Raw genomic sequence first — 15,792 nt, 5'->3', positions numbered from 1 at the left:
AAAGGCTACTTTGTACTTCTCTATTCTTTATCAGTCCAAATAGGTCCAAGCTTCAATACTGATGCCTTAGTAATTCTTTAAATGGAATGTCTCACATGGGAGCCTTGTCATATTAATGTGAGGAGGCTGGGGGGGGTTCTGCTTGCTTTATTTTTACTGGCTTTTTCGGGGGGTGACGGGGGGCTGGGGGGAAGCTAACTTGTAGATTTAATTTTCAGGGGGAAGAAGCCAGAAAAAAATCACAGTTCTTTGATAGAAGGAATTACTGTATTTAGTCAAATATAAGATGACCCTGAATGATACTACCCCCCAGTAATTAAATTCTATATATGGAAAATGTATACATTTGTTATAGTTTTCTGGGTACAGAATCTAATTATTGGAGGCTTGCCTTGAATTTGTCCCCCTTCTACTGCCACAGCAGGGAAAATAAATCTGGGGGGTAAGGAGGGGGTCAGGTGGCCTCCTTGTCCTTGCCCCCCCCCCAACATCTTCCCCCTGCAGCCCCTTCCCCCCTTTCTGTCAGATAATTCTTTCCCTGAATACATGGAAGTGAGGAGCAAGCTTGAACACACTGACTTTGAAATAAGCATGCCTATAGTAATTTGCCTATATGCATAGTAATTTACATATAGACAAAATTACGATGAGTATCCATAGACTTAGATCATCAGAACTGGTACAGTTAACCTTCTTTGGAACTGATGCAAGTGTAGCAGATGTGGGATGGAAAGGCACCTGGCTGCATGCTGTCCCCTTAGTGTGTTACAGATGTGAAGGGATGGAGCACAGAGCAGCAGAGTGCCAGGAGCTCCGCACCTCTTCTTTTTGAAAACTGCCAGGCTGGGTGACTGTACCATCTCTGGGGAAGCCTGTTCCAAACCCTTGGTACTCGACTTGTAAAGAAGTTTTTTCTTGTGTCTAGTCTAAAGCGATATTCAATCAGCTTGTGCCCATTATTTCTAGTCCTCCCCTGGGGAGCCTGGGTGAATAATTGCTCCCCCAGGCCCTGATATACTCGTAGACTTCCATTAAGTCCTCTCTGAGTCTTCTCTTCTCCAGGCTGAACATTCCCAAGTCTTTCAGCCTCTCCTCATATGACCTGGTCTCTTGGCCTCTAATCATGCTCATGGCCCTCTCTTGGACTCTCTCGAGCTTCTCCACATCCTTCCTGAAGTGTAGCACCCAGAACTAGATGCAGTACTGCAGCCTCACAAAGGCCGAGTAGAGCAGGAACATCTTTGGCTTTACTCAAGAGTACATCTTTAGCCTTACTCAAGGTGCCTTGGTAGATGCATGCCGGAGTTTGATTAGCTCTGCCAGCTACAGCACCACATTGGTGGCTCATGTTCATTTGGTTGTCTATCATGCCACCCAGGTCTCTTTTCACCAGTGGAGAGAAACCATCAAGAATTTACTTTGTGTTTGTATTAAAAAATAGAGATAAGGAAGAAAGAAACAGCACTTAGTGATCACCAGATGCTGAAGGTGGAACTGAGTCTTGGTAAGAGCCCCATAAGGGGAATGGGAGTGTGGAAGTTAAATGTGCAACTGTTACAAGATGAGGAGATGTGTCAAGCATACACGAGACAGTATGCAGGGTAGAGAACACTGAAGAAATATTTTATGAGTACCAGAGAATGGTGGATGATGGTGAAGAATAGGATGGGAGAGTTCTTCAGAATTCTGCAAAACGAGAAAGGGTGGCTAGATCTGAACTGCACAAAGCAAGAAAAATGGGGGATGGAGGCTGCCAGACTTGGGATTATTCATCTACAAGAAATATGTAAGTGCAGTATGCAAGGTGGTAGTGGAAGGAGAGAAGAAAACAGTGCATGTCACCTGATTTCACACAGCTGCAATTTTTTCATAGATTCATGGATTCATAGATTGTTAGGGTCTGGAAGGGAACTTGCAGATCATTGGGTCCAGCTCCCCCGCTCAAGGCAGGAAGACAACTGGGGTTAGGTGACCCCAGCGAGGTGACCGTCCAGTCTCCTCTTGAAAATCTCCAGGGTAGCTGAATGAACCACCTCTGGAGGGAGTTTATTCCACAGTCTGGACACCCTGATTGTGAAGGAGTTTTTCCTGGTATTAAGCCTGAAGCGGCCTTCCAGGAGTTTGTATCCATTGGTACTGGTCTTCCCTGGGAGTGAACAGTTGTTCAGCCCAAGTGAACAGTTGTTCACCGAGATCCTGATGCACTCCTCTGATATAGCGATAAGACACTATCAAGTCCCCTCTCAACCGTCTCTTCTTTAGGCTAAAGTGGCCCAGGTCCCTCAGCCTTTCCTCATATGGCTTGCCTTGCAAGTCCCTTATCATACGAGTGGCTCTTTTCTGGATCCTCTCAAGTTTTTCCACGTCCTTACTGAAGTGCGACACCCAGAACTGGATGCAGTACTCCAACTGCGGTCTCACCAGTGCTGAGTACAGCAGGAGTATCACTTCCCTAGTTGTACACGAAATGCATCATTTGATGCATGCCAGTATGTTGTTTGTCCTGCTGACCACTGCCTCACACTAATAGCTCATATTCATGTGATAGTCAATCATTACCCCTAAGTCCCTTTCAGCCGTGGTGCAAGTCAAGCTGTCACCACCGAGCCTCTATGTATGTTGAGGGCTGTTTGCCCCCAGATGGACTACCTTACACTTGGAAGTGTTAAACTTCATCTGGTTCTGGTCTGCCCAACTCTCAAGCCTGTCCAGGTCCACCTCTATCTGCAACCTGTCTTCTGATGTGACCACACTCCCCCATAACTTGGTGTCATCCGTAAACTTGGCCAGTGATTTTTTCACTCCCCTATCTAAATCATTGATAAAGATGTCGGAAAGCACCAGTCCAAGCACGGACCCCTGAGGAACACCACTGGCCACTTCACACCAGGACAACACAGATCCATTAATGAGAACTCTCTGGGTCCTACCCTGTAGCCAGTTTCCTACTCACTGAACCATTGAGCAACTAAGCCCACAATCTTCCAGTTTTCCCACAAGGATATCATCGGATACTCGATCAAAAGCCTTTTGGAAGTCTAGGTATATAATGTCTACTACGTCTCCCTTTTCCAGGTGGTGAGAGACCTGGTCGTAGGAGATGAGATTGGTAAAACAAGACCTACCCGTGACAAAAGCCATGCCGGCTATCATTCAGAATCTTACCTTCTATGAGCATATTGCACACAGATTCTTTAATGAGCTTTTCCAGGATTTTCCCTGGGATGGAAGTTAGTCTGATTGGCCTATAGTTGCCCAGGTCCTCCCTCTTCCCCTTCTTGAAGATGGGCACAATGTTGGCCCTCTTCCAATCCTCAGGGAATTCTGGAAGAGCTTTGCCAGGGGTTCCATGATAACCTCAGCTACTTCAGCACTCTTGGAAGAAGTCCATCCGGTCCTGCTGACTTATAAATGTCTAGTTTTTCTAGTTGGTATTGTACCCACTCAGCATCCACAGTGGGGAGGCTGTCAGTCCTGGCATGTCCCCTGTGAGCCATATCTCACTTGACTTTCCCTTGGTCTGGTGAAATACCGAAGCAAAGTGGGCATTCAGGAGTTCATTTTTTTCCTGAACATTGGTTACCAGCTGTCCCAAGGTGTTAAGGACTTTTTATTGTCCTTGACTCCTGTAGCTAACCTAAACTCCGTCACCGCCTTGGCTTTCCTGATTATTTCCCTACAAGTGCTGGCAACTGTTGTATAGTCCTCCTTGAGGACCATCCCTAGCTTCCACTGTGTGTACACCTCTTTTTTCTTTTTTCAGAGGACCACAATGCCCCTGTTAAGCCAGGAGGGCTTGCCAGCCCTCCTGCTGCCTTTTCTTCTTTGCAGGAATGGTTTTCTTTTGTGCTTCAAGGATCATATCCTTGAGCAATGACCACTCTTTGTTCACCCCATTTGCCTTGTCTTCCTGGTTCTGCATTGCCTCCCCTACTAATGCTCTGAGCCTGTCAAAGTTAGCATTTTTGAAGTCCAGGACTTCAATCCTGCTGGTTTTGTCGACCTTACGGCAAATGGTGAACCTGATAATTTCATGGTCGCTGTCGTGCAGGTTACCCTCAATGTTCAAGCCATGCACCAGATCATCTCCCTTGGCCAAGACCAAGCCTAGGAGAGTGTTAACTCTGGTTGTCCCTTGCAGTTCCTAGGTCAGAAAGAGCTCCTCAATCAATGTCAGAAAACTGCGTGAACGATCTGACTTAGCCAAGTGTTCCTCCCAGTCTATGTCCAGGTAATTGAAGTCACCCATGACAACCAAGTCCCTTGCACTTTGAGGAAATATGGAGTATATCAGACCTCTTTGAAGAATCTACGGGTGTGGCAGCCACCAATTCATTATATCAGGATGGAAGGTTTCATGCAGAAGTATAAAATAGGGAACATAGGGCTAAAGGTCTTGAAGGAATAACAATAAGTAATTGATGAAAGCAGTAAAGGAGAGAGGCAGAATGTTGCCAGTAGAAAACTTCACAGAAGGACAAGTGAAGAAGGTATGAGGAGTGGTGGTGGTTAAACAACTAAAAGGCAAATATGCTGACCTAGCATGGATGGTCATAAGAAATATCTTGCTGGCGAGAGAGGTGCAACACAGATGGGGTTGACGAGCTCACTGAGCTACTCAAGGGAGAGGTGCAGGGAAGAAGAAACAGTGGGACATGTTTTAGGAGTGCACATATGCAAAGGGAGTGTGGGAAGGGTCTGCCACTTTCTGAATATCACCCAAATAAAGCTGTTAGCAGGGGAGATGGTACTACATGGACCCATACCAAAGGGACAGGAGGAAATGTTATTAAGGACTTTATTAGCATGTTTTAAAACTAGTTTACAGAAAGTAAGAAACCTCTGGATTATTAAGGGGCTGGCTTTCACTGAAATATAGTGCCTAAAACTGGGTCTGCATGAATTGAAATACTACATTGATCAGGACAAAGAAGAGATTGGAGGAGAGGCAAAGAAGAAGTGAAGGAAAAAGGACTGGACACATGTTTCACTAAACCAACAGAGAGGACTGATAGGAGGGGTGGAGAGCTTCAGGTGGTTGCTGAGGTAATTGTTTTTCATGGATTTCTGTATGAAGAAAAAGAGTTCTGTAAGGGGTTCTTTTGTGGGAAGTTGATTTAAGTTAAGGGTTTAATATATGTAATTAAATGTTTTTGGATATGCAGTTGTTTTTGCAATATAAAATTTTGGTAAAATAAGGATGCTTAATGTATGAAATTTTGTAAGGGTAGGGTGACAAGTGTGTTTTTAATAACATTTGTAAAAAAAAAAAAAAGAAATGAAAAAGAAAAGGAAAGGAAAGTTCCCATAAGTATGTTGTGTGTATATTTGTATATCACTTGTGACTCGGCATCAATGACAGTAGAATATACAGTATTTTCAACTACTTTAGAGAACCAATCAGCATAATTTATACAGTAAATCTAACATTCTTCTTTAATGACACTGTTACTTACAAGCTTCAATTTTATTTTTTTATTTGTAATACAAGTTAAATATCCATATGGGTTGCATCACACTTGACTAATAATGGACAAGAACAAAAAAAACCAAGATCAATTCAAATTATGAAATAACCTACTTTAAGCTTCTATCTAGTAACTTCAAGTTTCTCTGCTGCAGTGGCAAGGTCTGCACTGGGTTGAGCCAAGGATTGGTGTTTTAGATCCACTTCACAATATACCTGCACAGTGAAAAAGATTGAGCATTTCAAAAGCAGTTCTGAAAGAAGACATTCTAATGCCCTCACTTCTGCAACAAAAAATCAGGGAGAGGTGGCATATATATTGATGATGATACCAAGACACTGATGCACTGGGCACATTTACACATGCATTTACCCCAGCCTTTATTGCATTTACCCCAGATTTACTGCACAGTAAGATACTGCACCATAAGGGTTTTTGGGTAGGTGTGTACACATGCAGGGATTAGATTGGGAGCAGGTTTGCTCCCAATTCCCTGCAGCCCTGCAATGAACCCTACTGCCACTAGGGGGAACTCCAGACCCCCCTGGGTGCTAGCAGCAAGCCAGAAGACACCTATCTCCTGGCCCTGGGGGCTACCTGCTGCTGGGGAGGGGACAATGTCCCTCTGCCCTGACGGAAGGGAGCTCCTGGCCTTGGCTCCCTAATCAGGGGCATGGGCTTGGAAAGAGCTGCAGGGGATGACGGCAGGGGGCTGGAACCTGCCCCATCTGTGCAGCTCTTTTCAAGCCATGTGCCTCGATTATGATCAGGACATGAGGCTGGGACCTGCCCCTGACTGGGACAGTTCTTAGCCAGCTCCAGGCTCCACGGGGAAGTCTGCATGTGCAGCCCAGAGCTGGCTGGGGACTGCCCAAAACAGGACAGTTTCCAGCCACCTCCAGACTGCACCGCTTCCCAGGGCAGCCTGGGACTGGCTGGGAAGTGTCCCAGTAAGGGGCAGGTTCCAGCCAGCTCCAGGCTGGGTGGAGAACTGTCCCCATTCAGGTTGCTCCCAGCCTCTGCTCTGTGATCGAAATTGTGATTACAGAGTGGGGGCTGGGGAGCTTGTTCCACACCCAGCTCTGTGAGCATGGAGCTGGGGCGGAGGGGGGCGGGGGGGGGGGCAGGGGAAGGCTGGGGAGCTTATTGCTCTTCCAGATCTGAGCTTGCAGAGCTGGGGGGTAACAAGCTCCCCAGTGTGTTGCCTGCCAGCTCTATGCTCATGGAACAGGTCCCCAGCCCTCTCCAGCAGGGAGCTCCCAGTGCTGGCTTCACAACTGCAAGGCTGCTCCTGGGAGATGCTTATTGCCCAGCCTGAACTCCATGGTCATGGGGCTTGGGCTGGGTGACCCTTATCTCCCAGCCCAAGTCCCATAGGGCTTAGACTGGGAAATAAGGGTCTCCCAGCCCCCTGCTCCCTGATCATGATGGCAGAGCAAAAGCTGGGAGATAAGGAGCTCCCAGCTGCTGGGGCAGGTGGAAGTAGTCCCCATTTGGGCTTCTGTGGCAGAGTCTGCCCCAGCAGCAGGCAGCTCATAGGGGCAGGGAGCCATCTTCCAACCCTTGTGGATGCCTGACCGGGAACAAATCTGGCTCCCAGTCAGGCATCTACATGAGCACTACAGTGCCATTGCTAATGCTGTGTACATTTGCTACTTGCATTTGCACATAGAAAATGTACTTGGCATTAGGGAGATTTACTATGAAGTAAGCATGTACACCTGTAGACATACATGCTTACTTCACAGTAAACTATGCTAATTTGCCATTAAGTGTCTCATGTAGATACGCTCACTAAAATTCCTAATGAGAGAAAATATGGAAATTGAAATGTCTTCATTCTTAGAGACAATTTGTTAGTGTTTATGGAATAAACAACCTCAAATAGGAGAGGCTGAAAGACTTGGGACTGTTCAGCCTGGAGAAGAGAAGACTCAGAGGGGACTTGGTAGCATCCTATAAGTATGTCAAGGGCATGCATCTGGGCCTGAGGGAGCATCTGTTCACCAAAGCCCCCCAGGAGAGGACAAGAAATAATGGGCACAAGCTGAATGAGGATCACTTCAGGCTAGACATAAGGAAAAACTTCTTTACAAGTTGAGTGCCAAGGGTTTGGAACAGGCTCCCCCCAGAGGAGGTAGAGTCACCCATCCTGGCAATCTTCAAATACGTCTTAATAGCCATCTTCCTGGGGTCATCTGATCCCAGCAATCTTTCCTGCCCAAGTGCGGGGGGGCTGAACCTGATGATCTGTAAGGTCCCTTTCAGCCTCTAACAACTATGAAACTATATGAAACTATAAGGGCCAATCCTACTTCACCCAAAATTAAGGGGCCTTTTGGAAGCTCAGGGAATGAAGCACTGACCCTTTATTTTCAATGGTTGTGAATTCAGTGTTGTAAAGTGCTGGGTACTCTTGAGTTAGTTCAGTGGTAGCTGAGGATACTCAGCAGGTGCATCTACATGAGATGCTTTACTGCACAGTAGCATAGTTTACTGTGCAGTAAGCATATGCCTTTACACATGCACATGCTTACTGTGCAGTAAACTTCGCTAATCGCAAATAAATTTAGTTACTGCACAGTACCGCTCATGTAGACACCTGACTGGGAACAAATCTGTTCCTGGTCAGCAGGCCAGTAGGGGACAGGAGAGTGCTCCCTGTCTCCAAGAGCTGCTTGCCACCGGAGCCTGGGCGAGAATTATGTCCCCCTGCTCTGGTAGCAGGGAGCTCCAACTCCCCTGCACCGAGATCTTGATCAGGAAGCAGGAGCTGGGAAATCCTCATCTCCCAGCCCCCCACTGCACCATCATAATAAGGGACTGGGGGGCTGGGATATCCTTATTTCCCAGCACCAGCTCTGCGGTTGTGGGCCCAGTGCTGGAAGATCCTTGTCTCCCAGCGCCTGCCTCACAACTGCAGAGCTGGTACTGGGAACTCTCTGCTAGTGGGGGCTGGGGAGTTTGTTCCCCACCAAGCTTCATGATTGTGGAGCTGGGCAGAGAACAGGCTCTCCAGCCCTGGTCCTGTGATCATGGAGCCAGGACTGGGAACTATCTTGGTAAGGGACAGGTCCCAGCTCCATGCCTTGATCAGGTGATCAAGTTGTGGGGCTTGGAAAGAGCTGCTGGTGGGGGAGCTAGTAGCAAGCCCCCAACAGGGTGGGAAATCCCTGCCCAGCCAGGGGTTGACTGCTAGCTGCCCCACTGGCAGATCAGTGCAGGGTGCTGGGACCTGCCCCTCCCCTGAAGCTCTTTCCAAGTCCCCTGCCCTGATTGAGGAGCCAGGGCCAGGAGATCCCTGCTGCTGGGGCAGAGGGACCTTGTCCCTGCAGCAGCAGCAGGTAGCTCCCTAGGAGCAGGGAGCAATGTCTTAGCCCAGGCTAGGAGACACATGCACTTTACTACAAAATAGACTAATTAGCGGTGGAGTAAAGCATCACTGTATACACATCTGACAGTATTAGGCCTCAGTAAAATAATTTACAGTGGTGTAAAATAGTACTACCGGGAACAGTACTGTTTTACACTGTAGAAATTTACTGAGATTAAATGCACATGTAGATGCTGAACATGGGCATAAATTGTGCCCAGTCAGCCCAGCCAGTGGGGTCCAGACTCCTACCTGCTGTCTGGCCACACCTTTGCACACTTTCAGCACCCATGTGCCACAGCCAGCCCCTCTGCCACCCAGAGTCTGGGGCTAACTTCTAGTACCCCTGCCAGTCCAGGCCTGCTCTGCCCTGGCTCAAACTGCTGCTGTCCCAAGCGCATGTGTAGGCACTGCACCCAGGGGTAGTTTACTCTGGCTCAAACTGCTCCAGAGTTTATTGCTTCACATTAATTGCACACATAGACACACCCACTTACATATGCATCATGCCACGGATATAAGGAAGCTCCACAGGTAAAACCTACGAAAAATTTGGCCCGTGTAATTTGATCACTTGACAACAAAAATATAGAACATAACTGTCTGCCAGTTCAGAGTCTGATGCGTGTTTCTATATTTTTTATACTGTGTAGACAGAAAAGTGTATAAAAAATAAGGCATTTTGTTCATTGAAAAAGCATCATTTTAACGTTGCCATAGTATCAGCCCAGACAGGAGAATGTTTTCTTGTTGCTCCACAGAGGGAACAAGCTACACCAAATCTATTGCATTGTACTTTTCGCAATAACTATGTTAACTGATGCACTGGAGCATGGATGCAAGGTTCTGCCCAGCCCCTGCCTTCTTCCACCCACCTGTCCAAAGGGGAATATAATGCATACAATGGTCCATCACAGATTGCTTTCTGTCCATCTTGTCCACACCTTAGCTTTTTTCTATGCCTGCTTCACTATGCTAACTGGGCCACAATTTGGATCGGACAGCTAACTTCATTTTATAAAGTAATGCTCCACAATATACAGCAACAAGCTTGTTGTAAAAGTACTCACCTACTAATGTGTAGTTTTCAAATACTCAATAGTTGTGTTGTTTACAAAACCATATTATGCATACATTTCTTTGTCTATTGTTAACACACTTAAAAACAGAAAAAAATGTAATCAAAAAGCCAAGAGAAGAACTGGGAATATTAAAAAACCTTATACAAGCTCAGCACATCAATTCCAGAGAGTATGAATGTTTTCAGCATCTGCTTCAGTTAACTGGTTATTATATTAGAAATGTGCTAAAAGCATACAAACTCAGATCCAAGAACTTTAGAGGAGGTAATGCTACCAAATCTAGGTTTCAACAAACTGTGCTGGCTACAATACAGGAATAAAATTTTCAAGTCTTAAAAATATTGTAAAAACAAGGCATCAAACCAAGCTGAAACTTTCATATATCTTCTTTGAAGTGTCCATGTGATAGGAGAGCAGATTGATAAAGGACAGAAGAAATGCTAAATATGCACCATGAGGAACAGTGAAAAATTAAGTATTGTAACTAACATTAATTACACTGTAGGAAGATGAATAGGCTACTCATCATTAATGAGAATGTACACCTTTGTCTAAGTTTCACATCTACCTGTGATGAATGTGCTAATGGTGATAAAATACATCATAGTAACATTTGAATTAACAGCACACTAATAGATTGACATACGAGTATGAATAAAGCATTTAATCATAAATATGCTACCACACCTAATAGCAATTTTTCTTTTATGCATATAAAAAACAAAATAGATAAACACTTATTTCAGTTTAGGTTAAAATAATCTTATATTGTTGCCACCACACTACATAATATAATCCAGATTATTAGATACTTCTACAGAGTATAATTTGGGAGAGATTCAGGCAATTTTAAATGTACAGTGATGGCAATCTCTGCATAGAAAGGGTGAGCCTTGCACTCAATAGAAAACTATCAATTGATTGTTACTCACATGACAGGGATGGATACTCAGACGTTGCTGGCAGTGGGCCTGATTCAACTCCTGTTAAAGTCAATGTGAGTCGTCTTATTGATGTTAGTTGAAGTTTGATCAAGCCCACCGTGATTCAATTCCCATTTAAGTGTTTCCCATTTAAGTCTCTGCTTCCCCAGCTCCACTCCTGTGTCTCCAATTCCCAATGCACATACATTTGGCTTAATCTATCCATCCAGTAAATGACTTTTTTGGCCACAGAGTATACAGGTTCATCTCCCAGGTCTCTACTTTCAGCAGCTTCCTCTCTGTTGTATGCTGGTCCCTCTCTCTACTGCATAGCTCCAGTTCTCAGTAGAAACCCTGATGCCAAGATCTGAAAAGCACCTGGTGGAAAGTACTAGAAAGGCCCAGCTAGAACAGAAGCTTTCCTAGCAAAAGGTGCAGAATAAAGTAAAAATGAATAATCCACAAAGGAAACCAATAGGGATGGGAGGTATTTATAAGGCATTGCTAGACCTTAAACCCTAGTTCTAAGGTTGGGGTGGCCCTGTGGCATCACACAGCAATGCCTTGGATTATGGACAGCGAAAATTTTGAAGCCTGAAGCCCAGGAGGAGAGGTCTCATTGCTAGAGTCTAACTTTGAAGAGTATGAGAATCCTTCAGGCACCAGAGAAGCAGTACTTTGGGGTTTGGAGGGAAGTCTAGAATGACTGGTATATGTCACTGAGGAGAGCTGCACTCGGAACCAAGAATGGTACCAAAATTGAGACTGCTATTTATATGAGATTCATTGCTGATGTATAGAGGCTATTACCAGAAAATGTGTCAAGGTCGATCCCAGATCTAGGATTGAAGTAGATAGCATAGTACCATGGGCAGAAAGGTAGGCTCCATATAAAGCAGGGGGAAGTGTGGTAGTGAAAGACATGGCAAATCCTTTGATTGCTACACAGGCTTCAGGTATGGTCAGTGCCAAAATCACTGTTATTGTCATCAGCAAAAACAGTGCCATAGTTATAAAGCACTTGCAGCATCAGTCTGGTCAATGCCAGTCTCAGTGGTTCCAGAGACTGGCATCAAAGCCAGTGGTACTTGGAGAGCTTCATACAGATCATACCATCTCAGGGAATATCGAACTAAACTCACCCTGGCATTAGAGAGCCCATGGCAGCAGGAAGGAGTATTTCAACTACAATTCTTGTGTGCACTGGAGTATATCTCTTCCCTGGAAACAAACTTAACTTCCAAAGAACTAGAGGGCTTGAATGCCTTAGAGTAAGATTCAGGTGAAGGAGTAACAGGAAATGATGCCTTTTCTCAGAGTGTGATCTTGTGAGAACATGTTCCTTTTACAGAGGCACAAGTAGCTAAAGGAGCCCTTCTAGATGAAGTAAAGTCTGGTCTTTCATCTCCTATGTGTTCCAGGTTGGAGGCTCAGTATAGAGATTTTTGATTCTGCCATGCTTCCCAAGATCCTTGCTGCATTTCTTGTTCACTATCCTTCTCTGGGGCAAATAAGACATTCGGGTTATGTCTACTACACAGTTTACTCAGGTATCAGAAGCAGCATAGCTATGGTGCTCCACCTGACCTAATTTACTTACTAGGGTAAAGTACCCTGTATGGAACCTGGCTGACCAGAGAAATCCAGGGCAGCCTAAGGGCCAAAAGGGGAGCACACAAAAAGTGGAAACAGGGAGAGATCACCAAAGATGAATATACCTCTTCTGCTCGTGCTTGTAGGGAGGCAGTTAGACGGGCCAAAGCTACCATGGAGCTGAGGATGGCAACCCAAGTAAAAGACAACAAGAAATTGTTTTTTAGGTATATAGGGAGTAAAAGGAAGGCCCAGGGAGGAATAGGACCCCTGCTAAATGGGCAGAAACAATTGGTGACGGACAGGGGGGACAAGGCTGAACTCCTCAATGAGTTCTTTGCCTCAGTGTTCCTAAGTGAGGGGCACAAAAAGTCTCTCACTGGGGTTGTAGAGAGGCAGCAGCAAGGCGCCAGACTTCCATGCGTAGACCCTGAAATGGTGCAGAGTCATTTGGAAGAACTGGATGCCTTTAAGTCGGCAGGCCCGGATGAGCTCCATCGGAGGGTGCTGAAGGCACTGGCCGACATCATTGCAGAGCCACTGGCGGGAATATTTGAAAGCTCATGGTGCACGGGCCAAGTCCCGGAGGACTGGAAAAGGGCCAACATGGTCCCCATTTTCAAAAAGGGGAGGAAGGAGGACCCGGGCAACTATAGGCCAGTCAGTCTCACCTCCATCCTTGGCAAAGTCTTTGAAAAAATTATCAAGGCTCACATTTGTGAGAGCCCGGCAGGACAAATTATGCTGAGGGTAAATCAGCACGGGTTCGTGGCAGGCAGATCGTGCCTGACCAATCTAGTTTCTTTTTATGACCAGGTTACAAAACGCCTGGACACAGGAGGAGGGGTGGATGTCGTATTCTTAGACTTCAGGAAGGCTTTTGATATGGTATCACACCCCATACTGGTGAACAAGTTAAGAGGCTGTGACTTGGATGACTACACAGTCTGGTGGGTGGTGAATTGGCTGGAGGGTCGCACCCAGACAGTCGTGGTGGATGGGTCAGTTTCGACCTGGAAGGGTGTGGGCAGTGGGGTCCCGCAGGGTTCGGTCCTTGGACCGATACTCTTTAATGTCTTCATCAGTGACTTGGACGAGGGAGTGAAGTGTACTCTGTCCAAGTTTGCAGATGACACAAAGCTATGGGGAGATGTGGACACGCCGGAGGGCAGGGAACAGCTGAAAGCAGATCTGGACAGGTTGGACAAGTGGGCAGAAAACAACAGAATGCAGTTCAACAAGGAGAAATGTGAAGTGCTGCACCTAGGGAGGAAAAATGTCCAGCACACCTACAGCCTAGGAAATTACCTGCTGGGTGGCACAGAAGTGGAAAAGGATCTTGGAGTCCTAGTGGACTCCAAGATGAACATGAGTCGGCAGTGTGACGAAGCCATCAAAAAAGCCAATGGCACTTTATCGTGCATCACCAGATGCATGACGAATAGGTCCAAGGAGGTGATACTTCCCCTCTATCGGGCGCTGGTCAGACCGCAGTTGGAGTACTGCGTGCAATTCTGGGCACCGCAATTCAAGAGGGATGCGGATAACCTGGAAAAGGGACAGAGAAGGGCAACTCGTATGGTCAAGGGCCTACAGACCAAGCCCTACGAGGAGAGACTAGAGAAACTGGATCTTTTCAGCATCCGCAAGAGAAGGTTGAGAGGCGACTTTGTGGCTGCCTGTAAGTTCATCACGGGGGCACAGAAGGGAATTGGTGAGTATTTATTCACCAAGGCACCCCCGGGGGTTACAAGAAATAATGGCCACAAGCTAGCAGAGAGCAGATTTAGATTGGACATTAGGAAGAACTTCTTCACAGTTCGAGTGGCCAAGGTCTGGAACGGGCTTCCAAGGGAGGTGGTGCTCTCCCCTACCCTGGGGGTCTTCAAGAGGAGGTTAGATGAGCATCTAGCTGGGGTCATCTAGACCCAGCACTCTTTCCTGCTTATGCAGGGGGTCGGACTCGATGATCTATTGAGGTCCCTTCCGACCCTAACATCTATGAATCTATGAACTCTATGCTACTGTGGCTACACTGACTGCTTCCACTACCCAATTTAGCTTGTTTGAACTACCTGGATAACTCTCCTTTGTAAATGGTGTAGTGCTGACAAACCTTGAGTATGCCCCTCACATAACAGCTTCACGTGAAGGGCAGTGTTCAAAGTCTAGGGATTTCTGTACCATTATCAGGGTGTCAGGGGAAACACTTCAGGGATTCAAGAAAGGAAAAAAAAATGTCCAACAGAGATATCAGGGCTGTTAATTATTTACACTAAAATAACGTTCACACTAAAATTAACTAACAAACTATTTACATGGTTCAGAGAGGCATAAGCTTTCATAGGTAACAACCTACCTCATCAGATACTATGAATCCATCATAGCACCTAATGAAGTAAATTGTGGGCTATGAAAACTCATGCCTTTCTGAACCAGTTAGTATCTAAGGTGCCATCCTGCCCTACCTTCTGCCTGACTTCAGACTAGTGCAGCTAAGGACTCTTTGAGGTTATCTGGGGAGCCAAACTACAACTACAAACAATGAAAAGAAATGTAGGAAGGTTGGCACAACTCTGCAAGGACAGATCCACAGGGGCATAGTGGTGCAGTTCCATAACTCTTTGATTCCTGCTTCACCCAAACTTTAAAACCAATTGCCTGGGAAGGGCAGCAGCATTTCTATTCATAAAAGTGCTGAGCCAATTGTCATCTCCCTGAGAGCTGCTAATCTCTGCTAATTGCCCATGGATTTACTACCTAGTGCCAGGTGCCAGGCGCCAGGCTGTGTGGGAGTAAACAGAGACCTGAACTGGCAGAGAGCCCACTGGGCACTCCCCCGTACAGGCATGGAGAAACAGCGCAGGGCAGAGAGGTCCATCAAACTGCCCACAGCAAACCTGCTGGTGGTAGGCAGAAACAATTAACCACCTCTTCTGGAACTGCCTATATGCCAGAGAGGTGTGAAGAAAGTACGTCCACTCCTCCTGGTGGTGATAGGTTTCTGAATCCTGACCATAGAAATGGTCCTCTATGTGCACTTGACCAAACAGCAAAGGGCCCCAACAGCCTGCTTTGACCAGTTCATCTCCTGCTTCAGGTATGCCCTGTGGAAGGCCATGAACCTGCTCATAAACAGGCACTCAGACTCCACAGTTGAGGACTGTATTAAAATTAGACTGAGTGAAATGTACTGATGCTACAGGAAGACAGAAAAGGTTGATGGGAAAGAGATGGCAGACCTCATATTGAAGAGAGGGGACTGGCATAGACTCTTCAGAGGCAAACCCTGCAAAGAGAACAACAAGGTGGAGAACTGTGAGGACAGCAATGATGACAAAAACGATGACAAT

General features: G+C 46.2%; 1 pseudogene; it reads right to left on the bottom strand.

Moving 5' to 3' along the window:
• LOC102577168 (dynein beta chain, ciliary-like) overlaps positions 1-15,792 on the bottom strand; it is a 264,557-nt pseudogene that overhangs the window by 38,145 nt on the left and 210,620 nt on the right.

Source organism: Alligator mississippiensis, chromosome 4, assembly GCF_030867095.1.
Source record: "Alligator mississippiensis isolate rAllMis1 chromosome 4, rAllMis1, whole genome shotgun sequence".
NCBI lineage: Eukaryota > Metazoa > Chordata > Crocodylia > Alligatoridae > Alligator > Alligator mississippiensis.
The sequence above is the reverse complement of the archived record's forward strand: the minus strand, read 5'-3'. Positions and strand labels throughout refer to the sequence as shown.